At 42.9% G+C, this 27,733-nt stretch overlaps 2 long non-coding RNA genes across 2 annotated transcripts in view; both read left to right on the top strand.

Moving 5' to 3' along the window:
* Positions 1 to 8,685, top strand: part of LOC307212749 — a 63,158-nt gene extending 54,473 nt beyond the window's left edge. The window contains exons 2-3 of the long non-coding RNA XR_013837170.1: positions 7,755 to 7,822; positions 8,549 to 8,685. This is a non-coding gene — a long non-coding RNA (uncharacterized lncRNA). The remainder of the gene's footprint in view (positions 1 to 7,754; positions 7,823 to 8,548) is intronic.
* The window catches only part of LOC307212810, a 571,259-nt gene that overhangs the window by 90,727 nt on the left and 452,799 nt on the right, over positions 1 to 27,733 (top strand). The window lies entirely within an intron of this gene.

The raw sequence follows: 27,733 nt of genomic DNA on the forward strand, positions 1-27,733 counted from the left end.
GCAGCCCTGTTTAGGGAAATTTTTAATGTTTGATGTGTTATCGTGTTTTTACTATTCTGTTGGGAGCCACCCAGAGTGGCTGGGGAAACCCAGCCAGATGGGCAGGGTATAAATAATAATAATATTATTTTTATTATTTCTCCCCTGTAGAAGAGCATCAATGAAGGTGAGATGAAACTAAATTAGCAAACCTGTCATCCGGTTAGCAGCTAATCCCTTTATTTAGCCCAACACAAGAAAAAAAACTTGACATTGTCTCATCTTATGATTCTGGCCAGGAATAAAAGGAGTACTGGCCAGAATACTGAGGGTGTGATCCACCTTCCATTAAACTCAGTGACGAAATGTTCATTGACCTTACTGTAGGCGGATTGCACCCTGAGAGGCGAGCCTGCCCCTCGTAACAATGTCGTACATACGCTTTTGTTTAGACAACTAATTAAGACCATATGGCGCGATAGCTTGCATTGTTGTCTGTCAGGATCCAGACGGAGGGCATCAACTGGTCTCCCCAAAGCCACCGAACAGCTAGATAACAGCTTTCGAAGGATCCAGGACTCGGGGTTTAGATCTTAATTGATAAGCAACGGTTCAGATTACGTTTCCTTGGCTGCGCATGCTAACTGTTGTCACTGGCTTTGTTGGAATGTGACAAAAAAAAATTGCATAGAAGCCAGATTCTCTGCCCCACCCCGCTCCCTCCTTCAACAGAGAGCTGTTTTTACTCAGGCTTTTGGGTGTTTTGGCTGACACTGCACAGCACACTGGGAGACGTTGGAGGGGTGAGGGTGGAGGCAAGCATATCTGAGACCTGAGTTGCAGAGGTTAAGAAAACAGCTTTGACAATGCACCCAGCCTTCACCCGTCTCTTGTCTTGTGTGCACACGTGTGCTTCAAGGACAGCTTGACGCTGCCCTGTCCTTCTCCAAATATTTTCAGCCGACATTTCTGTGTGCGCCCTACAGTACTTTTGCAGTTTCAAAATGAAGCAGCAGTCCATGTAGAGGATATATTCTTCACACGAGTCAATGCAGTGAAACTTCTCTCTGAAGTTTCTATTGCTTTGTCAATCAGGGAGGTGTTACTGTTTCAGGTTTGTTTGTTTTGCGGTACTGAAGCTATCTGAGGATACTATCAGTGTGTGTGTGTGTGTGTGTGTGTGTAAAATGATCCTAAATGTAGGTCCTGAATGTGTTATTTGGTTATTTTATGTATGGCATATTTTACAGACCACTCTTGCAGCCAAAATTGGCCTTCCTCATTTATTTACTGATTTTTTTTGTCGACATTTTTATTGTCATTTTGTATTTTACTATATTTTTATGAAACTGCAGTCTGTAAATATTTAGAAACAATTAGTTGAAAAAAAGACCCAGACCCCAAACCTTGACTAACAACAGTTCATCAGCAACAGCTTTTAAAAACCAAACAGCTTCTTGCTGACGTGCAAGAAAATCCAGAAGTGAGACATTTCCACGGACAGATTATTTCCTGATTCAGGGTGTAGAGCAGGGGTAGGCAACCTAAGGCCCATTGGCTGGATGCGGCCCAATCGCCTTCTCAATCCGGCCCGTGGACGGTCTGGGAATCAGCGTGTTTTTACATGAGTAGAATGTGCCCTTTTATTTAAAATGCATCTCTGGGTTATTTGTGGGGCCTGCCTGGTGTTTTGACATGAGTAGAATGTGTGCTTTTATTTAAAATGCATCTCTGGGTTATTTGTGGGGCATAGGAATTCGTTCATTCCCCCCCCCCCATATAGTCCAGCCAACCACATGGTCTGAGGGCCGGTGGACTGGCCCACGGCTGAAAAAGGTTGCTGACCCCTGGTGTAGAGTCTCACTGTTCCCTTCATTTCTTTCTCTCATATCCAACCACAATCCTGGTGTGTATGCATGCATCCTTGTGTGTGTTTGTTTAAATCACTATTACAAAAACTTTCTGGGGCCCTTTTGGCTTTTCTAAATAGCTAATTGGCTCAGAAACATATAAGAATTTATTCTGGCCATTGAAAATACTTTGCAGATGTTCACTTGGAGATACATGGCTTCAATATTTAATATTATATGACCGAACACTAACCATTTTGAGATGCATCTTTTTGTGCAAGTTTGTCATTTGGAAAATCACCAAGATCTACAAAGTCAGGACTTCTGTGTGCTGGTAGTGGTGTCATCGTCACTCGGGTGGATGAAGAAGGGCTAAGAATGAGTCAAGAGTTCAAGTTCAAATATAGAATAGACTCACAGGAGTCGGCAGCTTTCATAACTTCATAGCTTGTAACTTCAAGTGGATGCATTTTTGCCTTAGTTACAGCAGGACTGTAAGTTCTGCATAGTTTTAACAACTGCAGAATACAGAGAATATAGTGTATTGTGTTATATAAAAATCCAGTATAATTTTTGACTTCCAAACTGAAAAAGGGAATTTTTGTATCATTGGTTTTCAGGAAAGCATTCGTAAGGCTATAATATCACAAACAGGCCACTAACAGAACTGCAAATGCTATGAATTTCAGCTTCATTTGACTTCTTCTTAGAGTGAAGAGAATAAAGGGGGATTGTATGCCTTAAGGATGTAGACTTAAACCAGTTTTAATAGTCACCCCCCCTCCCCAGGAACCTTGGGAACTGAAACATTTTGAAGGGAACCAATAATTTCTCATTCTCAGCATCCTCACTCATCTACAGTTCCCAAGATTCTTTGAGAGAAGCCTGGTGTACAGGAATTCATATGAGATCCTGTCTGTACACATTTGGCTCCAGATTTTCAGGTTCCCAATGACCGGAGTTTGTGAATTGCCAGTCTCCCACTTTTGATTTCCATTTTTCATTCAAAATGCTGAACAAATACATTTTGCTTCAGTTTTTGGTTTGCATGTCTCTTTTTAAAATCTGGCCACCTAGGTGCATCAACATTATTTTGTGTGGAATTTTAATTAGGAATGATGGATTCCCAAACTTCTACTCTAGTGATTTGGGGTTTCTGCTATGACTGTCCTCTAGCAAGAAAAGAGCATTGTGAAATTATTCAAAATGGAATTTGCTCTTTATCCCTCACTCATCATTGCTGCCTACATTATTCCATTGATCACTTCTTTTGCTGCTCCTTTCTACAGAAGCACACCAGAAAGTTGAGTACCAACATATAACTGACAAATGAAACAGTTTATGAAAGTAACATCCTTTCTCTAGATGGCAAAAAATGCTTTCCTTTATTGTAATTTTTAAAATTGTGGTCCAGCTCCAACACAGTGTAAATAAAGAAACTGCCTCCTGCCTCTAGAGGGTGAAGAACAAATGGAAACAGAAGAAACTGTCTTCGCCGTTCCTCGAGGAAGATTCTGGGGATCTGCACTGGGGATCCAACCCATTTTCTCAGTTTCTCCATTTCTTTCTCTTCTTAGCTGAATTTCCTGGTTCGTGTGTTGCATTAAACAACAGTTAAAAACAAACCATGGTTTACTGTGAATGAGCAGCATGCTGGTTTATGGTGCTGAAAAGTTCTTGTGGCGGTCTTCCAGTGCTCATGCTGTACTGCCAGGAATCAAGCCAGCAGCTGGCTTATCATGATGTCTGAACCTGAGATCATGGTTTCTTTCCTCCAATCAACCCAAGGACAAACCTTGTATTTTATTTGGAAAGAAGCAAATGATGAACCTGGCTTCACACACCACGAGCTGAACTCTGGCTTGTCTCATTGAGGTGCAGAAGAAGAAGGAAAAGACTACAGTGAGAACTGTCAGCACCGTACACCAGTACACTGTTCATTCTTCTTCTTCTTCTTCTTCTTCTTCTTCTTCTTCTTCTTCTTTTTCTTCTTCTTCTTCTTCTTCTACTGCCCTATACTTGGGGGTCTCAGGGTGGTTCACAAAATAAAATCAAGATATAAAACCACAAAATACACAATAAAAATAACAACAACAACCCAATAGCTCCTTGTTAGTTTGTTTCTAGCAAACCAGGCCGATGAGTCCATTCATCCTTACTTGCAGTGGAAATTCTGTAAACATAAAACTGAAAAAAATCACAAACGTTGCCATTACCAATGCCGCTCTGATCAGTGTTCATTTGAAGTAGCATTTATTACTTGCCACATTCTGTGCCACTTAAACTGAATTGTGCTTATTTCTCGCTGTTTTGCAAATGTAAGATGGGCCAAGCATGATATCTTTACGACCAAGAGCTACCAATCTCACTTTAGGGTTCTCTAATTTCATTTTGGAGAGAACGTGGTGGTGCAATGCTGAATTGGCAAGACTTGTTCTGAAACAGAATTTCAGCTCACTTTCACTCCCTCAGTGTGACTACTTCGTCAAAATGTGACTTAAGCATTCAGTAGAACATTTTTCTGTTTCATATGCGCTACCTCTTCTATATAGATACATTTGCTAAACAGAGCATTATGTTACTAAGTAAAGGCAAAAAAAAGTGTGATCAAGGAGAATTAGAGTTGCCATTCGGCCAATTTCTAAACAAGGTGGTCTGCTCTCTCTGGGTTTAAAAAATAAAATAAAATCTTTAATGTAAATTGGGCACATGCTGCCAACCTTCTTGATGTTTGTCTGGCTTTTCAGCCAAATGGCATCTCATTACTTCAGCTAGACTTCCTGCTGTAGCATACTGCAAAGGAACACAACAGATCCTTCTTGGATGGGGTTGACATAAGTGGTGTGCAAACAAGATAAGTAGCTTTGCCAGTGCATTATGACTTATTATCTCCTGGCATGGTGCTCTTCCCACCATGTGCAAGTATTGGAGGAGAAGATGATGAGTCTTCCAAGCCAGGGCTGCAAGACCACACTCAACTGTAGTTTACAATCTTAGTCTGAAGGGCTTATTCAAACCATAGCTTGCCAGTATGGATGTAACAGGATATTATGGTTTGATCAAACCCCAAACTTCTCCATGTACACGAAGAAAGGAGGAAATGGGTTGAAGGATCATGGGTAGAAGGATCAGAAATGTGATGTCTGAATGCAATTCATGTTTTACGTTGAAGCTGACTTGACATTAGCCCTGTTCTGGTGTTTTGCCAAATGTGCAGAGAGGGCAGGTGCAGTATACCTGAAGGAGCGTCTCCACCCCCATCGTTCAGCCCAGACACTGAGGTCCAGCTCCGAGGGCCTTCTGGTGGTTCCCTCACTGTGAGAAGTGAGGTTACAGGAAACCAGGCAGAGGGCCTCCTTGGTGGTGGCACCTGCTCTGTGGAATGCCCTCCCCATAAGATGTCAAGAAACTAAACAACTATCTGATTCCAAGCTAAACCCCTAGCACAGTTATTATATGGGGCTCAGATTTGGACAGGTACTCACCTTGGATCAATGGAAGCTGTCTAATCAAAGTTCTTAAGGCAACTTTTCTCTGTACCACCCTGTGTCTCAAACGCATCATTGCGCCTAGAGACTAATCGTCCATCGGTAGAATTACGGATCTGGCGTAGGACACTTAACTATTGGCTTTGCCTAAACTCAAATCCCCCCAGTGTAATATCCCTAGTGCTGCAAAATTGTCACAAGAGCACCTGGACTAAAATTGTCTATCAAAAACTTCACTCTTGTGGTTTATCACCACAGCTACTCACTTTGGGTTTTGGTAAAGCAAACAGTTTAATTTGTCAGCGCCTAAATAATATCGAGCATCAGAACAACGTGGCCACAATAAGGAAATTTTGCCCATGGTATGACTATTTTCCACCTTCCCATTTCGACTCTCTGGCACCCTATCTGCATAACCTAGCAATCCTAAAACATAGAGGCACTTTTACTCTCGCAAGATTGAATGTACTGCCCTCGGCTGTACTTGAGGGATGATTCCAACAGATTCCACACGAAAAACGCTTATTCCCCTGTGGAGATGGCAGTACCGAATCGGTGGCGCATGTCCTTCTGGCTTGCACTCTTTATAAAGACTTGAGGAATGAGATTATCACCCCTATTTTATTGTCCATTCCGGGTTGCCCAACCACTGCCACTGTGTCCTTTCTCTTGGCAGATCAAGATGAGCAGGTGACAGCAAAGGTTGCAAGGTTTTTAGCTGGGGCAATCAGAATAAGATCCACTATTTGACTACTGATTCAAAACCCTAAAATGTATTTTATATAATTGACTTTTTATTTCCATACTTTGTATATTGTATTGTTGTTTTATTGCTATGGCTGATGCAAATAAAGATTCATTCATTCATTCAAACAACTATCTGACTTTTAGAAGACATCTGAAGGCAGCCCTGTTTAGGGAAGTTTTTAATGTTTGATGTTTATTGTGCTTTTAATATTCTGTTGGGAGCCGCCCAGAATAGGCAGGGCATTAATAATAATAATAATAATAATAATAATAATAATAATTACATGCAAACCCCACCCCCAGTATCACTGAATATGCTGGCCTAACTCCATTCCTTCCCAAGTTGAGATGGGAAGCATGAAGGGAGATTGTGAGCTGATTAATCTGAATATGTTCAGCATCCTCCTCATAATAAAGAACCTGGGCCTGCAATTGGGATTCTAATTGTACTTACCTGAAAGGGTTTAGAATTCAAATCTTACCTCTCAAGATGAGAAGATCTGAAGCAGAGCTAGCATGTGCCAGGAAATTCAGTGTCGGGCTTGTCTGTGTGCTCCTTCCCCACTTTAAGCCCACCTGTATTCAGGTGAATAGGGCTATTGTTACTCCTTAAAATAGGGCGTGTATGCATTTTAAGTTTATTCAAATAAAATTAGCACCTTGCGGGAAAGGAGATGAATAGAACATCCTTTAAAAAAATGTTAAAAGGGATGGCAAATCGTATTTTAGAGCTCCCAACTGGAATGTCATCAAAGGACTCTGGAAGAGCAAACTCTTCCCTGTATTCTATTTACATAGAATTATTTTTAGCCTGAATTGCTACCAGTCAAGGTTGTAAGGTCTGGTTCTCATTAACAGCAGACAGAGTGGTAAACCCATGTCTGGGCTACAGTGAATGTTCCACCATACCAAAAGATTCCTTGCAAACAGAAAGGTAGTGTGTCAAGAAGGAAGAGTTCTAGACTAAACTTCTCCTTGAAGTTCTAGTTTTCTGTGTGCATAATTTTTCCCCTTAATAGGGAAGCATTCAATTATGTGAACCCTTGCAAAATTACTGTGCGTCTAAACCATAAGTATATGGAAAACAAAAGCATATAATGGGCTCTATTTTCATAGATTACCTTTCTCACACTAATTGAGCCACCTTTCTTATACAGTATTGTTATTCAAACATTCCAGTTATCCTTGCTTAGGAAATAGGTGTACAATTTTTTTAAATCAAATGTATACAATACATGGCTTTGTTTGCTATTGGGATTTAGTTAATATCAACAGACATTGCTAAAGGAAACAAACTTTTGATTTAAAAAGTCTTGTGTTTTAATTTCAAGCTTATTCCTTTCATAATAGGTTCATTTTTGAATTCTTTATACTCATCCCTATTACATGCCGTTGTAGGGAATGCCCTCTAAATGAGCTGGCAGCTCTTACCTGACCGGTCCCAACACTAGGAGTTAATTAGCACAAAATGTGGATGCAAAGGGATTCCATCCAATTGCATTAGGCTGGGTTGCTGAAACAAAGAAATTTATCATTTTGAAAGTTGCTAATTGTGCCTGCTTTTCTGTTTGGAGAAGGGAGTCTGTAGGTCTGGGCCAGTCGCCCTTGGGGACCTATCTGTTAACTTACTGTCACCTTCTCTTGAGATACCATCATCTTGTAACACTGAGCTATAAAATTGTAATTGCAGGTCTTTTGAAGCATACAGCAAAAGGACACAAAGTTTGTTTACACGAAGGAATTCGCAAGAAAACCAAAGTAAGTGGAACATGTGGCTACCTTAGGTATGAAGAATAAGACCTGTCAGTTGCTCAGAGTATTTTATCCAATTTATTCACCCCCTCAATTAATAGCTAGCACAACATTGCATGGAAGTCTTCCTGAAACAGTGGGGTTCTGTTAAGATAGCTATGTGTCCTCATTATCGAAGAAGGGCCACTAAAGAGAAAGAACTTACAAGAAAGGACAGCAGGGGCCTTGAAGTTACCCATCAACAGTTACTACCTCGAATGAGCAAACACATAGGGCACCTGGTCTTCCCCCTACAGTGAGATGTATTTGTATTTAAATGATAATAATTAATTCTAAATTTGCACCTGTACATATAAATCAGCATATGCAATTTTTGCACAAATCTTGCCCTCTTCTGTGGTTATGCATTTCTTCGGTTCTGGTAATAGGCAATTGGACACCACAGATTCTGTTCATTAAGTGAAGATAAAGGCCATTTCGGTAGCTTGCAGCACAAACCAATTAACCTTTAAATTAACTCAAATCCTCTTGATATTTTGCAAAGACTGTTGCTACAGTCCTATAAATACTTGATTCCAAGTATGTTCTATTGATATTAGTGACTCCATGCCTTTTGGAATTGCATACATGCAATTTTTGGAGGGGGGGGGGGATTCAATTGCATTTTGAAATTTGAGGTTTTGAATGACTTGTTGGACAGTTGACATTCTTTGTATTCTGCTTTTTGCTCAGTCAGGAAAAATACAGTAGTGCTGGAGAGTTCCTTCGCATCATCACATTGTAAGAGAAGAAGAAGAAGAAGTCTATAGAGAAAATGGAAGGTGAAACTTGAGTGGAACTTCTAAGAATTAAATATATGCTTCTGAGCACATGGTAAATACACATTTGATTGTGTATACATGGGTGTGATTCTGTGTAGGTCTGGCCTCACCCACTTTTGAATCTGCTACTGAAATGTGCCCCCCAATGGTTTTTCATCAGGGATTCCCCACTTCTGGTTTATAAAATTCTGATAAGAGCAGAATTCAGAAATATTTATAGACAGGAGTAGCTTTGGTTGGATCAACCTTCACATCATAAGATTGAAGATACTATATGTTGTATTTCATGGACAAAACGCTAGGTTATGTATTTGGTAACCCAACAGTGCTTTGGATAGGAAAAGAGACACATATTTTGAATGCAATTGCCCTATATATGGTCTGGTTTGGTTTTTTTGTTTTTTTAAGGTCATGATACAATGAAGTTTTTTTTAACTATAGTTACATTTTTGTGTGACGTTTCTGTTGTTCCTAGTTTTGCCATTTGAAAAAGAAAAAAATCTTTGATCCTACATTAGTTGATTGCTTTTGTCCATATGGCTTTCTCCTCCCCATTTTTCACACTTCCCACTGTGTGTGATAGCAGTTTAGTTTGCAGTGGGACGTCCCTCCTGCTGCTTTCGATATTTTAAGATGCTATGACCCAGGCAAGGGGAACTACATTTTTCTATGCAAAGCTAATAATTCTCCAGAATGCATGAAGGAATCGGAAATGCCACTCAGATGACTCCACAAGGAATTGCCAGATTTTTCAAAATGAGTGACAACAACAAAACAATACTATGTGAAAGTTCATTGGAGTTACCACTGATAGATATATAGTTATTCAGACATGCATCCTATTTTATTTTATTTTAGTCAATGAAACTTATTCCCATAGGACTGCATTCTTAGAAACTATCTTGCTCAAGAAGTCTCTTTTTTGCAGAACAAAAATTTCCAGTGTATCTTCATTTACGACCGTGGCAGTTTGTGTTAAAAATACATGTTATGCAGGGTTTTCCATGCAATTCTCTACATTTTCTTAATGAAAGGCAGCTTTGGGAGACTACAGTTAGGAGAGGAGTGGAGGTGGATGGAGAGGGGATGCTTAATTCTTTCCCTATCACTTGTTTTTTCCTCTCAAATTCGTTTTCCCCAAGCTGCTTTTTCCTGCAGGAGAAAAAAGTAGCAAAATGTGGCTCATTTTGAAAGGAAGGAATGATCAGCAGGGAATGTTTGAAGGAGCACATGCCATTCAGTCTTCTAACTCAGCCAACGAAAAAGCTGCAAACTTATAGACGAGAAGGAGAGAGTCTTAAAATTAGTGACAAGCGTCCTCTTCACACATTCGCTGGGGACAGCGGTTTTTTGTGGTCTCTCCACACAATTAGGAACCCGACATGTCATGTGGACAATTCTGCATAGATAGGCTCTATACTAACCTTCAGCGGGGCACATGGAGGTCAGAAGGAGGTCGACTCCAACCAACCTCTGCATTCAGTGAGTGCATGATTTGAATCAGAACAGAGTTAATGAAATTGACATTGACAAGGAGCCAGTATAAGAATGTTAGAACTGAAGGTAATTTTAAGAGAAGGAGGGGGGAATCATATACAAGAGCCTAATTACACTTAATAAAAAATACTTGAAAACTATAACACATGTACCATCTCACAGCAGCAATGGCAATTATCAGAAGCTTACATGTGAATCCCTTGTTTTATTTGCTTTTATATACTATTATGGGTTTTATATACTATTATAGGATGCAGGTGGCGCTGTGGTCTAAACCACAGAGCCTAGGGCTTGCCGATCAGAAGGTCGGCGGTTTGAATCCCCACAACGGGGTGAGCTGCCATTGCTCTGTCCCAGCTTCTGCCAACCTAGCAGTCCGAAAGCACATCAAAGTGCAAGTAGATAAATAAGTACCACTCCGGCGGGAAGGTAAACGGTATTTCTGTGCACTGCTCTGGTTTGCTGGCCACATGACCCGGAAGCTGTACGCCGGCTTCCCCGGCCAGTAAAGTGAGATGAGCGCTGCAACCCCAGAGTCATTCACAACTGGACTTAACTGTCAGGGGTCCTTTACCTTTTTTAAGGGTTTTAAATATTATTATATATATTAGTTTTAGCATATATTTCAGTTTTAATGGGTACCGTTTCTATATTGTAGATAGGGTACACCATGTAGAGATTTAAGGGAAAGAATATTAAGCAGTTTTGAAATGCTCTAAAATAAATAATAAATGATAAATTAATGTTTTTTAAAAAATGTGACTCAACCTGGTGCCCAAATGTCAGCACCAGCCATTTTCAATGGGCAAGGAATTCGAAAGCTGGGAACAACAGCATTGGCCTGAGGCTCAACGACATGTGTTTATGTGTAATGTGTAGCTACACCTTTACAGGGCAATCCTATGCATATTTACTTTGAAACAAATCCTGCTATGTTCAAAGGTGCTTGTTCCCCAATAAGGGTGCAGATAGGATTACAACCTTAGATTCATTCTGATGTAACTGAAGAGGCAGGAAATGGCAGGAGGGGAGACTGGCAAGGAGGAATTGCTGTAGTCTGGATGAGAAATGACCAGAGAATGGGCAAGAGCCTCTTTCAAAATACTGTAGTTAGAATAATACTACATTTGTAAACCTATTTAGGAAATGATTTCATTCCTGAGATCTTTACAAGTGTGTACAGGGGGTGAAGAGAAGTACATACGAAGCTTTGTAAAGCGTTATTTGCATAGATGCTGCTTTATAAACAAATGGCAGTCTATTAGGGAAAAGGAAACTGAGAGGCCTATGTTAATTTTGGGGTTTTCTGCTCCAATTTAGGGCCTGTCGTTTTAGGGGTTTTGCAAATGTCTTCAGTGAGGGGTCTTAAAAATACGTCTTTGGGTGTGAGGAACTAAATTCTGCAATTATTTTTTGATTGGACAACATTTAGCTCGGTAAGTCTACATTTGATGAAAAAGCACATAAAACTCCTTTTGGAAAACCAAAGAATTTTAATTTTGCCTTCTGATAATGTCAGAAGTAAATAATAGTCATAACAACAACAATAATATCACTATCAATATATAATTGCTAGTACTTGACAATCATTTTTAATTCTTTCTCTGTAATTTTACACACATTTTACTTACCAAGAAAAGCTAAAGTATATTAATTTGAGTAAATTTTTTTTATTTATTTCCAAAGTCATGTTACAACTTTTAGCACCGCTCATTTTTTTTTGTAATTTGAAAGTTGACAAATTCAACACGCTCTGCCAGTGCTCCATTATGTTAACACGCAATGCATCCCTGGTGGGCTCCTTTTGTGGAGCAGTTGTTTTGCTCATTCTACTAAGGCCCAGGTGAGTGTAGTTTTGCGAAAAAGGAACAATTATGTACTCCCAAACACACAGAAGCATCCGAACTCACACAGCTTGCCTTTTACAAGGGCAATAAAGTTTTATATCCATTTACGGGAGAAGCGGTGTGAAGCAAAATACCGAAAGCCACCAAAATAAACGGATGGGAAGGAAATTGGCTATATTTGGCTACGCCTTAATCATTCTGTGTTTTAACTTCATATCTTGGTAATAAACTCCCACTCTGCCACCCGGCCTGTGATTCTGCAACCTAATCCTGAAACCAAGCGCCTTCAGTTCTAGATGCTGCCCAGTGCCAGTGTTAAGAATACGCAAAAGGCTTGACATCAATTACAACATTACACACAACATAAAATTTAACAGCTCGAATCAGCCTTTCATTGCTGTTTAAAGCAACCCTGCAGGACTTTCTAAGACCTTAAAAACCAACCAGCTCCTAAAAAGGCTTAGATTTTCCAAAGAGCGCAGGAGGTGATGCTGTATCTGAAGGGATTTTGCTGTTGAGGTGCAGACTATCGTGCAATAGGCATTAAATCAAAGGCAACCTTAAATATATACATTGAGCCCATCTAGACCGCCATACTACTGTAGGAGTAAAAAAGCAACCCCTCATCCTTGGTCACCTGTGTCATCCTTCCCAGGTGGATTTCATCACATAATCCAGAATGCGGCAGCTAGACTGGTGACTGGGAATGGCTGCCAAGACTATATAACACCAGTCCTGAAAGATCTACACTGGCTCCCAGTACGTTTCCGAGCACAATTCAAAGTGTTGGTGCTGACCTTTAAAGCCCCAAAGGGCCTCAGCCTAGTATACCTGAAACGGCGCCTCCACCCCCATTTTCAGCCTGGACACTGAGGTCCTCCTCTGAGGCCCTTTTGGTGGTTCCCTCCTTGCGAGAAGTGAGGGGCCTTCTCGGTAGTGGGGCCCGTCCTATGGAACGCCCTCCCATCAGATGTCAAAGAAATAAACAACTATCAGACTTTTAGAAAACACCTGAAGGCAGCCCTGTTTAGGGAAGTTTTTAATGTTTGATGTCTTATTGTGATTTTAATATTCTGTAGGGAGCCGCCCAGAGTGGGCAGGGTATAATTAAATTATTATTATTATTATTATTATTATTAGTAGTAGTAGTAGTAGTAGGTAGGTAGGTACAGATAGGGTGGCCTATTTTACAAAGGACAGCCTTCTGTTTGAAGGGTCATAAGAAACATGAGCAAGGAACATTGAAATTGTCTATTGGCAGCTAACCGAGTAAGCACATGCGCCAACTGGTCACAGCCTTCGACACTATGCAAGTTTATTTAATTTTTAGTATTTTTCCCCTCTAAATTTGCAGCTGTACATATACATATTTGCAAATTTGCAAATTGCATGTGCAGCCACGGTGATGCATAAGCGGCCACGTTTAGTGGAGGCGTGTGGTTAAAAGTGTGGTAAGATGGCTGCCAGGATGGGCATGCTGGTAAATTCTGTGAAAGCAAAATTGTTGTGGTAAATTTACAGAAACTAGGGCTGCCATACGTCTGGGATTTCCAGGACATTACCGAGATTCATCCGTCAGAAATAGCGTCTAGGTGGAATTTCAGAAAGTTGGTAAAAATGTCCGGGCATACATGGCAAGCTTTGATGGACGTGTTGATTTTTTGGTGAATTTCCTTAAAAATAGCTCCAAAACTACTACTACTTCTTCTTCTTCTTCTTCTTCTTCTTCTTCTTCTTCTTCTTCTTCTTCTTCTTCTTCTTCATCTTCTTCTTCTTCTTTTTGGAGATTTTGCCAAAAAGGATCAACAACTTTGCTCCCTCCAAAAAAGAAAGAAAGAAAAGAAAAGGCTCAACAACTTTTGAAATACGGCAACCCTACAGAAACGTTTGCTTCTTTCTTCACTTGTTTTCCCGACCCCAGGTGAAAGTGAAGAGAGGTTGTGGTAGTTTTTCCCTCTCTAAAAGGGCATGGAACAGAGGGCTTGGGTGGCACAGGAGAAAATCCAGGCCTTCTATCTTTGTGTCAAAATTCATGTGGAGGCCGCTGGTCTGTGCTTCCCTGACATGCGATCCCCCTCATAAAAGGCCAACGGTTTCTGCTGAGGGGAGGCCCAGACAAAGCGAGGGTCGAGGCTGAATTACCTCTCACCTCTAATAAGGGTGGTCCTTGCAGGTCAGCGCTGAGGTCGTAGGAAGGGCAGCACGAGGAAGCTTCCTTGTCTCGCAGCTGTGACTTTTCTGGGACTCTGGAAAAGTAAACGGTTCGGTTTCTAATCCTTTAACCAAATAATCAGATAAAATAGACTTGTACTGAAACTGTTTTTCTTTTCAGCCTCTCAGTGACATGCTGGCTCACCCTGCTCAGTGCAGAGGAGTATAGTTAAAGGGCTTTGTTTACACCAGTGCCAAAGACTTAACACACCAATCTTTTAATGAATAACAACAAACTTTGTGGTTATTCCTTTCTCAATAGGGTTTGTGTTGGGAGAGATGGACGTATCTCTGCGCAAATAGGGGTGATGTACTGATTTCGCAGTTGAAAGTACACACAGCGGTCGTCCTTCAAGCCCTTACCTGCTTGCCAGAAGTGACTTTGCATCTGAACAGCGAAGCTTCTTTCATTCATATTGCATGAAAAGTGGTATTCAGTCTTCTAATCCCCCCTGGCTTTGTAGAACTAGCATTGAAAGCTGGGTCAAAGGGCCAGCTGGGTAATGTCTCCCCTGTAAAATAAGTGGGGTGTTCTGTCTATATTGGCTGTAAAGAAGACGCTTAAAGATCATAGAATCATAGGGACATTGGAGGTTGACTTGTTCAACCCCCTTATGAATAAAGCATCTACAGTGCAGGAGGACACGAGAGCATCCCCAACGGATGGTAATCTTCATTCTACTTGAATAGCTCCAGCGAAAGACCACCCACTGTTCCACTTTCTAATAGCTCTGACCATCAGAAAGTTTCTCCTGTTATTTAACCAACATCTGCTCCTCTGCCATTTCCACCTGTCATAAAAAAATTAAGACCTTCTATATATAATAAATGTTCATAAATGTACCAACCAAGCACGTACATAGATATGTGGACCACATGTCTGGAGCAGCACAGGAAGACCGTCCTGAAACCATTTTGACTCCCAAACTGATCAAATGTTTTCTCTGCAAGGAGGGAGGGGGTGAGGGAACCTTCCCTTTGTCTCAGGAATTGGGTAATCATCATCTCAAAGGAATGGCCAGACTACCAGGAAAGGCAATCAGATAAGGCATTATCAGATAACCTGGCAGACAGGAACAACAACATTCAAATTTTTGTTGTAGACCGCCTTTTCTGTGATGTAGGTATGATGTATCTGGGGGGTGTTCTTGTGCTACACCCCTTCTGTGATGTATGTATGATGTATGGAGGGGTAGTCTTGGACTCCAGGGCGGGCAATTAAAAATGTCTATATAAGGGCGGGCACACCTTTGTTCTGGGCCCTCCTCCGTCCTCCTGCGTGTGAGGGGAGCACCTTATTGCAACAGCTTTAGTAAAGATCAGGCTTACTAGCTGCTTTGCTTCTCAATATTCTCTGGTTGGCCTCTGTTATTTTCTCCTACCGATAGGGAATCCACTTAAGGACTCTATACGGGCTCTTGGATACCCCATAAGGGAAGAAGGGCAAATTTTGTTTACAACACACCCATTACTTATAGTCTTGCCCTCTAGAGCAGCAGAGAACAAGTCTTCATCTCCATCTTCTGCAAGATGGTCTTTCAGCTATTTTAAGATAGCTGAAGCTGGGGCAGTGTGTCAAAGGACTGCTGAAGAATCCATAGTTTTCCTCTCCTGCTGCAACAAGCTCCCCTGGTCTCCAAGAGCTCACAGAGGAATGAGAAGAGCAGGTCAGAGGTAGATGGACATGGTTGGAGACTGCTTGGGAAATATCCAAGAGAGGAGGCTTGGAAGGCAGGGACCTTCAGTCCTAGAAACTGCCCCATGTGTGCAAGATCTACTGGGAAGTGTTGCTAAGACTACTAGGACGAGGTACGTTCGTTTCCTTGAATAAAGAGTCATCTTCATTGACAACGGAGATCTGCTTCTGCCTTCAGCCCTGCTGACCAGCTGATTGGTGATGACAGAAAGCCCACCGGGATCCACTGCACAATGGAGTTCCCCATTGGGATCTCTGTCATTTTACCAACCACTGCTGAAAGGGCTGCTGTATCAGCACTGACTTGAAGCATCGTTTGAATCTGCTTGGATCTTCCTTTGAAGCATGCCTTGAACTCTAGCCATGCTACAAAGGACAGATGTCTCACCTGACATCATGGTAATGTCAGGTGACTGACTGGTGGCAGTCTGGATGTGTCTGGAATCAGTTCTTCACATCCTATACAGCCATACCTCAGGTTGAATATGCTTCATGTTGAGCGCATTTGAGTTGTGCTCCGCGGCAACCCGGAAGTAACGGAGCACGTTACTTCCGCGTTTCGCCGCTTCCACATGTGCAGACGCTCAAAATGACATCACGTGCATGCGCAGAAGCAGCAAAAAGTGACGCGCACATGCGCAGTTGTGCCGTCACTAATTACGTTTGCTTCTGGTTGAGAACGGGGCTCTGGAATAGCACTTGTCAAGTGTGCAGATATTTCAGGTGTATTTCCAGTCATTCCTACATTTGTAAAGTGGCCCAGTATTATGTCCCCCTTCTGGGGGAAACTAGGGGTGGGGTAGAGAGGTGTGGCTGAAAGATTTGTGACTTGCTTATTATTATTATTATTATTATTATTATTATTATTATTAATCCACCACAACTCAAATAAATGAATCCACCACCATTAGACATGGACATAACATAAAATAATCATAAAATAAAATAAAACAAATGACAAAATAAAAGACTTCCTTTATCCTGTACATGGCCTCCTTATTTACTTCTTATAAACTGTTTCCTTTATGAATTATTTTTATGATTTTTTTTTTCAAATTATGACTTTAACCCCCCCCCACACACAAAGATTTGTGACTTGCTTAAATTGGTGACTTTATGGCCAAAGTAAAGTGACCATTTATATAGTCTCACAAAACAGGAAATGCATCACCTTTCCCAGCCCCTCCAAAAAAAGAAAAAAGAAAACCCAAACAAGAGAGGGTATATATTTACATGCACTATATATTATTTTATGTATAGACACATTTTAACAAAAATACTAAAATTTAAACAGAAACATGACACATCTCACTTTAATGAGCAAGACTGTGACCGGTACTGTCCAGTGGCTTCTAACTTATGGTGGGCATCTTCAAAGTTCCTTGTGCTTTCCCTCCTTATGGCTCTCTGTCTTTAAGCTGGGCATGGACTTACAACAGCCTTTCGAACAGAGGACTGTCCTCAGCAAAGTAGGGCACATGGCCACCTGAGGCTGAAGTGAAACTTCAACCAGGAACTTCCAGATTCACAACTCATGCCTGTACACAAGCCAGGAAGGAGCCACAGAAACCAGAAAGAATGCAAGAAGGGGAAACTTGTTCTCAGAAGTGTCAGGAGATTTACTGCAGTTCACTGCAATTTTGGAACACGAGTTCCTTCTTTAGCAGTCATCTACAATCATAATAAAGAAGCCAATTATTGATACGCAAACAAAATTGTATCCAACATTATTTTTTTAAAAAAACTTGAAACATAACTATTATTTTAAAAGGGTAAAAATGTAACTACAGTGGTACTTTGGGTTACAGACATTTCAGGTTACAGATGCTTCAGGTTACAGACTCTGCTAATCCGGAAATAGTACCTCAGGTTAAGAACTTTGCTTCAGGATGAGAACAGAAATGGTGCAGTGGCAGCGGGAGGCCCCATTAGCTAAAGTGGTGCCTCAGGTTAAGAACAGTTTCAGGTTAAGAACGGGCCTCCAGAACGAATTAAGTTCTTAACCCAAGGTACCACGGTATCTGATACAATGGTTTTAGAATGATGGCTACTGAAAAGTAGTAAATGTGGTTGGGACAACATTGTGTGTGTGTGTGTTTGTGTGTGTGTGTGTGTGTGTGTGTTCTGAACACAGCCTGAGCATGTTCTTGCAAGGTCAGATGTTTAAGAGGAATTGGTATTCTGCTCTACACAGTACAGCTGAACATTTTATCATTTCTTAACCCCTGATATTGTTCCACCAGGCTAGAGAGACGAGTAGATTTTAAGCGTAGGAAACTTCTTGGGAGAAATGGAGGATTAGTTCTGAACTGCATAGGCAATGTGTAATGAAAAGTGCTCAGGGGAAAAAAAAATCTGTTCATTGGCAAATCCAATCCCCTAATAAAGGCTTTTCATGCACACTTTGTTTCCTTCTTCAACTTTCTCTCAATTAGAACTATGTTAATACAGTGATCGGTCTGGGGCTTAAACTCACAAGAGCCAGGAAATTCAAAATTAAGGCTCCCTTGGTAAACTTAATTCTACCCCCACTGTGCATATTACATTTTATGATGGAGCGGGATGGAGGCTGTCTTTTATTATGGGATCATATAACAGAGTGACATATTGTGAGTGATAAGAAATAGGTGTGAGACTTGCTGTGGAGGTTAAAGAAATGTCACCGTGGCTAAGTAGTCTTCACTCTGTCTTGCAAAAATGGAATTTTAATTGCTGGTTGTAGAACATTGTTAATATATGATGTCAGGCTAACTAAAGCTTGACAGCTTATCACATTGTTGGCATGCAATGAGTTCTACATTAATTGTGTCATATCTGGGGTTTCTTTTTAATGTGATATTTTGAATTCTTCTTAGGTCCCTTTGGTGCTTGCTCCTAAAGCTGTGATTTGTAAGTAGGGTTTGTAGAACCCTGTGGTTCTTTCGGAGCTTACCAGAGGTTCCTCATTGAGAAGGTAAGAGAATGATGAACAGGGCTGTCTAAAAAGTAGCTTGCAACTCACCACTGATCTATGCTCCCAATCCACAGCCACAGAGGAATATTGAATGCATTCTCTTGTAGGATTGTGGGGTGAAATCTAATGAGCCTAACTATTCCATATGGCTTGAGTGTACAGCTTAGGACTTCTCCTACCCAGAATTCTCTGTAGTGTGCACAAGTTTCCTGACAGACACTCATACCCTCCAATATTTCTCCAATGAAAATTAGGAGTGTCCTATTTAACAACAACAACAGCAACAGTTTTATTACTGCTACCCCGCCCATCTGACTTGGGTTGCCCCAGACACTCTGGGAGACTTCCAACACATAATAAGAATAATAAAACATTAAACATTAAAAAACCTTCCCTATACAAGGCTGCCTTCAGAGGTCTTCTCGGGGGTCACATAACTCCATACCCTCCAACATCTCTCCAATGAAAATAGGGACATCCTAAGGAAAAGGCAGGACATTCCAGGATCAAAACAGAAACCAGGACAGTTTCTGTAAATCTGGGACTGTCCCTGGAAAATTGGGACATTTGGAGGGTCTGGCTGCTATGAAAGGAAGGTTCCTTGAATGTAGACATTTTGAACACCAATGCTTTCAAGACTTCACGAATCAAAACCTGTTTATATATGTATCCACATAGCTACTTTATTAGACAATGCATATATACCGGTAATAGCCGGCACCAAGAGACGGAAGGGAGGCAAATAAACCAGCAAACTAGCCTCTTCTTGTTGACATCACTACTGCCACCAAGTGGATATTTTTTTATTTTTCTCTGCCTCCACTAAAGAGCCCTTCAACCTCCTGAGCTTTAACTAGCCCAACTTATTCCCAATACTGGTTAGAGCAGTGTGGCACCTAGGCATTGGGTAAACAACAAGGCCTCTGATAATCTCTCTTCCCCCCCCCCCGCCAAGATATTATACTTAAAGGTTTTATAAGGCAGCAAGTTAAACCATTTTTAAGAAAAAATATTTTAGAAAAAAATGCCAGTTGTGCAATTTGAGTAGCTAACCTATGAGAGACAACAACAACAACATCAGAAGTTAAACACATTCAGCTACAGCGGTACCTCAGGTTAAGAACTTAATTCATTCTGGAGGTCTGTTCTTAACCTGAAACTGTTCTTAACCTGAGGTACCACTTTAGCTAATGGGGCCTCCCACTGCCGCCACATGATTTCTGTTCTCATCCTGAGGTAAAGTTCTTAACCCGAGGTACTATTTCTGGGTTAGCGGAGTCTGTAATCTGAAGTGTCTGTAACCTGAAGCGTCTGTAACCCGAGGTACCACTGTATATCTATTCTGGATTCTTTCCCTAACCAAATCAATAATAATAATAATAATAATAATAATAATAATAATAAATTTTATTTATATCCCGCCCTCCCCAGCCGAAGCCGGGCTCAGGGCGGCTAACAACAATCAAATAATCCAATATTCTAAAAACATTTCATTATAAAAATTAATTAAAATCAAATTGATGGCAACTGTAAGCAAAATTCTGTGCAGTTTGCCAGAGGAGGGAGTCAGGCTGCGCCCTGACCAAAGGCCTGGCGGAACAGCTCTGTCTTGCAGGCCCTGCGGAAAGATGTCAGGTCCCACAGGGCCCTAGTCTCTTGTGACAGAGCATTCCACCAGATTGGAGCCGCAGCCGAGAGAGCCCTGGCTCTAGTTGAGGCCAGTCTAACCTCTCTGTGGCCTGGGACCTTCAGGATGTTTTTATTTGCAGACCGTAGGTTCCTCTGTGGGACATACCAGGAGAGGTGGTCCCGTAGGTACGAGGGTCCTAGGCCGTATAGGACTTTAAAGGTTAAAACCAGCACCTTAAACCTGATCCTGTACTCCACCGGGAGCCAGTGCAGCTGGTATAGTACCGGATGAATGTGATCTTGTGGCGAAGACCCCATAAGGAGTCTCGCCATGGCATTCTGCACCCGCTGGAGTTTCTGGGTCAGTCTCAAGGGCAGCCACACGTAGAGCGAGTTACAATAATCCAGTCTGGAGGTGACCGTCGCGTGGATCACAGTGGCTAGGTCAGGGCGAGAGAGATAAGGAGCCAGCTGCTTAGCTTGGCGGAGATGAAAAAATGCCGTCTTTGTTATAGCTGTAATCTGCGCCTCCATGGAGAGGGAGGTATCAAAGATTACACCCAAACTCTTAACGGACGGTGCTGGCACTAATTGCACCCCCGCAAGAGATGGGAGTTGCCCCCTCAATCCCATATCGTCCCGTCCCAGCCAGAGGACCTCTGTCTTCGAAGGATTTAACTTCAACCGGCTCCGACATAACCATCCAGCCACAGCTTCCAGACATCTGGTCAGTGTGTCTCTGGCCAAGTCAGGATGGCCATCCATCCACAGATAGAGTTGGGTGTCATTGGCATACTGATGGCAACCCAGCCCAAAACTCCAGACAAGCTGGGCGAGGGGGCACATAAAGATGTTAAAAAGCATCGGGGAGAGTATCGCACCCTGCAGCACTCCACACACCAAGGAGTGGCGCGATGACAGTTCCCCCCAAGCACCACCCTCTGTCCCCGACCAGAGAGAAACGAGCGCAGCCATTGAAGGACTGTGCTCTGGATCCCCACGTCGGCAAGGCGGTGGTCCAGGAGTTCGTGATCGACCATGTCGAAGGCTGCTGACAGGTCTAAAAGAATCAGCAGCCCCGACCCGCCTCGATCCAGCTGCCTGCGGAGATCATCTGTTAGGGCGACCAGAGCCATCTCGGTCCCATGACCAGCGCGGAAGCCGGACTGGAATGGATCCAGAGCCGATGTTTCATCCAGAAACCTGCCAAGCTGTTCAGCAACCGCTCTCTCAATCACCTTACCCAGGAATGGAAGATTCGAAACCGGGCAGTAATTGGATAGATCTAAGGGATCTAATGATGTTTTCTTTAAGAGCGGGCGCACCACTGCCTCCTTCAGTTCCCCTGGGAATATCCTGGTGCCAAGGGACAAATTGATGATATCCCCCATGGGGGCCCGCACCTCGTCTGGACACGCTCTAATCAGCCAAGACGGGCACGGGTCGAGAGGACAGGTGGTGGGCTTTCCAGCTCGGAGGAGTCTGTGCACATCAGCTGGGGATATCCGGTCAAAGTGATCCAATACTGGACCCGAGGACAGTCGAGGGGCCTCCAGTTCCTTTATTGTATCCAATAAAGGGAGGTCATGGCGGAGCAACAGGACCTTCTCCGCAAAAAAGCTCGCAAATGCCTCACAGCTCTGTGTCAAATTGTTATTTAAATTTGGCTGTCCTTCAAGGGACATTAAAGACCTAATTATACTAAATAATTGCGCCGGGCGAGAGCTAGCGGATGCAATGGACGCCGAGAAGTAAGACTTCTTAGCAGCCTTCACTGCCATCTCATAGTTTTCATAAAAACCCTATAAGATGTTCTTGAGGCTCCGTCACAGGCACCCCGCCATACTCACTCTAGCCGTCTGAGGTCCTGCTTCATTTTCCGAAGCTCCTCGGTAAACCAAGGAGCCCGGTTTCTGCGGGGTCGCAGAGGGCGCTTAGGTGCAATCTCATTGATGGCTGCCAGGAGCTGGATATTCCAGCCCTTGACAAGCTCAGTCAATGAGTCGCCAGGGGGAGCAAGGTCCCGCAAGGCTTGACGGAATCTATCAGGGTCCATCAGCCTATGCGGCGAGCCCAAATCGACTCGCCACCTAAGCAGGGTGGGCGTAGAAAGTCAATCCTGGCTTTCAGAGCATAGCGATCAGACCATGGCACCTTCATCGAAGGAGACATGATCACATCTATACCGACGCCAAAGATCAAATCCAGCGTGTGGCCTGCTTGATGTGTGGGGCCCGAAACAAACTGGGAAAGCCCTAGTTTCACCATGGAAGACAACAGGTCCAGAGCCTGTGAGGAGGGAGTGGCATCAGCATGGATGTTGAAGTCCCCCAATACCAATAGGTTAGGGAACTCCAAGGCCCAGCCGGCCACTGCCTCCAGCAGGCCTGACAGGGTGGCTGCTTGTGCGCTAGGTGGCCAGTACACCAGCCAGACAGCCAAGCTCACCTCAGAGCCCCACACTAGGCCAACAGATTCAATGCCGGGGATCGATGGCGATGGTAGAGCCCTGAAAGGACAATCTTCCCAGATTAATAATGCCACGCCTCCCCCCCGGCCCACAGGCCGTGACTGGTGGAGGACAGAGAAACCCGGGGGCGCCATCTCTCATAAGGTAACAGTTTCCCCTTCACACACCCAGGTTTCCGTCACACAAGCCAGGTCGACCCCCTGCGAGGTAAAGAAATCTTGCAGGGTGGCGGTTTTGTTGCCTATAGACCTGGCATTGCACAACACCAGTGACGGAGGTGAGTAATCCTTGCTCACCCTACCCTCGTCCCTCGGGATGGGGTGCAGATTGGAAGGGGTACGAGCATATCCGTATCTCGATCCCCTTCGCCTATAACATCTGCCCCCACCGCCATACCTCCCTCGCCCCTCCACGGTAGCAATCCCAAGCCTCATACTAACCTCCATTTACAAAATAGAAAAACAAACCAAACCAAAAACAATTATACCAAACCAAAACCAATCCCCACCCCACTCAATATCCAACCCCAAACCAAAATAAAACGGAACAAAATAAAAATACATAAATAAAAACCACTGTTCACTGTGGTACAACAAAGTAAAAAGTAAAAACACCTTTAAAACACTTTAAAATATATAAAAACATTTTTAACATTTGCTGCAGCAGCACTAGTGTCCTTAAAGCTGTGGCGGTGGTGAGTGTGGGCCCCACCCCCTAGGCCTGGTGGAATTAGCCTGAGGAGGGAGTGGCCTTCCCCAACTCTCACGGTGCAGCAATCACTTTGCATTGCTCATTTCAAATTCTGGAACATTTTGTGGACTTCTTCAGGTTCCTTCTTACTGCCGTGCCCAACTGTGCTCTTGAACTCTTCCCAGTGTTTCATCTCTTTCTCTCTCATTCAGCTCTTCAACTTCATCTCCTGAACTTCAGCTGCTCAAGATTCTGACCTCCTAACTACTCTATTTTCTAACTTGATTTATATACAATATTGCGTGGACAGGCGGAGTCCCCAGATCCCGAGCGCCCCCCCCCCCCCGTCATGTGGAATAACGACTCAAGACAACGTGCTATGGGATTAAATTGGCCACAACTTTATTAAATTTCAAATGTGGGTAGACCTTGGCTCAGGCATTGGGCGTTCTCCCTCCCCAGTCCCCAGCTGGGGATCTAGGGAACATCAGGGTTATCCAGTGTGTGTGGAGAACATATGTTCAAGCAGAGATAGCCGCCCCCGTTACGCCACCGCCGCAGGGGAGAGCAATGACGACCTTTCGGCGTACGGTCAAAGCCTCCCTTCAGAAACACCTTTAACGGGCAACCCTGGTATCGCCGCCGCAAAGAGGGAGATGGACTAAAGGATTCCGCCCAAGGCCTGATACTGCCAGAGTTGTGACGTTTTGCTACGGGAAAGGCGAAACCTGCCAATGCAGGGAAATTCCTTTCTGGCCCTTTAACAGCGACCTTAACGTAGCAGTGCCCGCATACCTGTGAAGAAAAGTTAACCTGCAAAACCTGTGAAGAAAAGTTAACCTGCAATATAAGACATTAACTGAGGGTGGGTAGGATGGGAGAAGCTCTGGAGCCAAGTGAGGATTCCCAGGTAAGATCCTCCCTCTATTGTGTGGGCAGGTAATCCCTCCCCTACCTGGCCTGGTCTCCTTGGCAATGCTTCCCCCAGGTAGGATTGGACAACTGACTGAGGTAGGCGGAGACCTCCAGGTATCCCACCTGAGGGAAGGCAAAGCCAAGCCTATGCTGATGGAGCCGCTCCAGATCCAGGGGCTGCGCGCGTCCACGCAAAGGGCGCCCCCCGTTTTAAGCAGGGAGCGGTCATTCTCACCCCCCCTTTCAACCTTTTAACTAGTCTGAAGGACAGTGGAGGCTTAGTTAGGTTTCTCTCGCCCCTTTTGTCTCCAAGTTCCTTGGATGAACCATAAGCCCACTTATGCAAAATGTCCTGAGCAAAACAACCCCCCCCCCACCCTTTTATACTTTCTTGTGAATCTTTTGCCTTCCTTTGCACAGAAGCCTTTTAAGCTTTAAAAAGCAATCATTGTGCAACACAAGTTTTGGTTTTTTTTAACCAACACAAAATGGTTGACAGAACAATAAAGATATGACTTTATTCCTATTGCAAGTTAACTCTATGGCACCTCTTTAGTGCTTTCCCATCCTTATACAGTGGTACCTTGGGTTACAGACACTTCATGTTAGATACACTTCAGGTTACAGACTCCACTAACCCAGAAATAGTACCTCGGTTTAAGAACTTTGCTTCAGGATGAGAACAGAAATCGTGCGGAGGCGGCGCGGTGGCAGTGGGAGGCCCCATTAACTAAAAGGTGCTTCAGGTTAAGAACAGTTTCAGGTTAAGAACAGACCTCCGGAACGAATTAAGTTCTTAACCTAAGGTACCACTGTATTCTTTGACCTTGCCTAAAAAAGCAACCCTGCAAAGCAAGTTATTTTGCAAATTGAGGGAATTAAGATAGATGAACAAATGGATGAAGGCACTCTAAAGAATTCATAGTTGAAACGCAATTTAGGCCCTGGTATCTTAAATCTAGGTCCAACACACTGGCCACTAGACCATAGTTATGCATCTGTGAATGAACTCAACATCAAATCCTCTGAACTTCCTGGATAGGTTTCTGGTATACCAGCTGCTGTATGAATGACATCATATGAGCCACAATTTACACAATGTTCCCATCCCCTAAGAGAGAAGTACATTTATACCTGTGGATACCTGGCTCATGACATTTTTATCAGAGTGGTAAATGTGTGCATTCCTGAGGTCCATACCACTCCCTAAACAGGAGCTTATCATTGCACAAAATATCTGAACCTGTTCTGATGCTGTGAACAATATAACTTTAAATTCAGGGAGAATTTGTAATACTGCTGTATTTGTACTTGTCTTTTAAGTGAGTTCCCTGCAGGTGAATTACTTCCTTCCTCAAATATGCCATAATTGGAAACTGCATGGAGGCCACATAATATTCTCAAATCTCTCACTGATCCCGACATCTTCCCTTTTTGTTCTTTTAAGTATCTGTCACTTCAATCAGTTTTAATCTTGAATAAGCAACTTGCGTGATTTGTAGCTAACATTCCACTTCACACCATGGCTTCGTAGACCTCTTGCCTTTACTGCTGTGTTATCCGAGAAGTCTCGTGTAAATGGGAGTTTGGGGACAAGATGTAACCAGCAACATTTGTCATACTCTTCTGGTGTTAAAAAGTCTGTTCTGGTTTCAGGCAAAAATATTAAGAGGGAAGCTTCCCCAGATAAATGAAAGGGAGGATTTAACATCACGGGCATGAAAGCTTTATATTTCTCTCTCACTGGCCCCATTCCACTGGACTACAAACTCTGGAACTCTTCAACCAGAATTATAAACTGAAATGTTTGCAGTTTTAATCTGGTTCCTTTTGATTCACCTTAAATTAGAAGGCAGTGCAAACAGACAACCCACTTACTGCACAAGGTCCACTTTAAAAAGTCCCATAATGGCTGCTCACCATGTGGGGAGTCACTCATCTGTCGGCTATGCCCCCATAATGACCTGTGCTTTGCCAAATTCCCAGAATGAGGTGGTGGGGTATTGGCAACATGGCAATGCTTTGCTCATGGATGCAGAGAGTTGGGGGCAAACTGCCCTGGGTCCTCACAACGCCCCCCCTCCCTGCTTATGGGTCCCTATTGCCTAAGCTTAGCATTACAAACAATGTTGCACCTGTAAATGTTCCCCATAGCTCTCTGCCCCACCCACTGCCTCACTGAAATCTTGTTGGTCTCTCTTAATCCCCAAAGTAAATAGGTGAGTGAACAAAGTCTGAATCATTCCCAGCATGGTTATGTAAGTGACATTAGCATGCATGTGTAATTGTTGTTCCATTCAGGGCAAAAATCAGGTGCTGGGCTGACCCAAGATTTCTCAATCATTCAATACCTACTGAATTTGTACTCCTATATGATCACTCTAATACAGCCACATTTGCTACATCCATTGCGTTAAGGGTTGTTCTGTAGGAGGAGATGCATATTGCAAAAGATTGATTATTCACTGCTAATGCTGCTTGTTGTATTATTCTTCCAACCTGTATCCCTGGCCTATCCTCTAAGGGAGTGTCAACTGGAGGGCTAGCTTTTATGTTTCAGTGTTCCTACTTTAAATTTACTCCTTGAAAGGAAGCAGGCAGAGTTTTCATATGCTACTTATGATGGGTAGATGTTAAATTCTTCTCTTTCCCATTGGAAGATCCATAGGATCAACTGTGGACACTCATATCGAGTAGGGGCCACCATGTCTCCTGATTTCATGACCTGTGCAAAAATCCAAGAATGTAATTTCTGTTTCCATTCTTTAATGCAAGAAGATGGATTTTCTGGAGATTTGTCACAGTCTGGATTAAGTTTCAGATTGGATTGGGTCTGATCCGGTTTTACAAATTGGATTGGGGGTCCATGTACAGGCCTAGTAGTAAGTCCAATTTATGTCACTGAGACATTTCTGAGTAAATAAGAACAAAAATATGGTACCTTTTTAAAGACTAGGGTAAGCACCTTCAACATATTAGTTTGGATCAATGTTCCTCTGTTATGATATTTTTCTGCCTTCCTGACACTCCAGTTGAAACCAGCTGTGCTTGTTATGCTAGGATTCCTGTAGAAAAACCTTCCCCAATTTGGTTCCCTCCATATATTTTGTAGAATAGCTTCCCCTAATCTGACATCCTCCTCTATTTTGAATTCCTGTCAGCCCCCACCAGCCTGACCATTGGTCAGG

The sequence above is a fragment of the Podarcis cretensis genome, assembly GCF_951804945.1.
Source record: "Podarcis cretensis genome assembly, chromosome: 3".
NCBI lineage: Eukaryota > Metazoa > Chordata > Lepidosauria > Squamata > Lacertidae > Podarcis > Podarcis cretensis.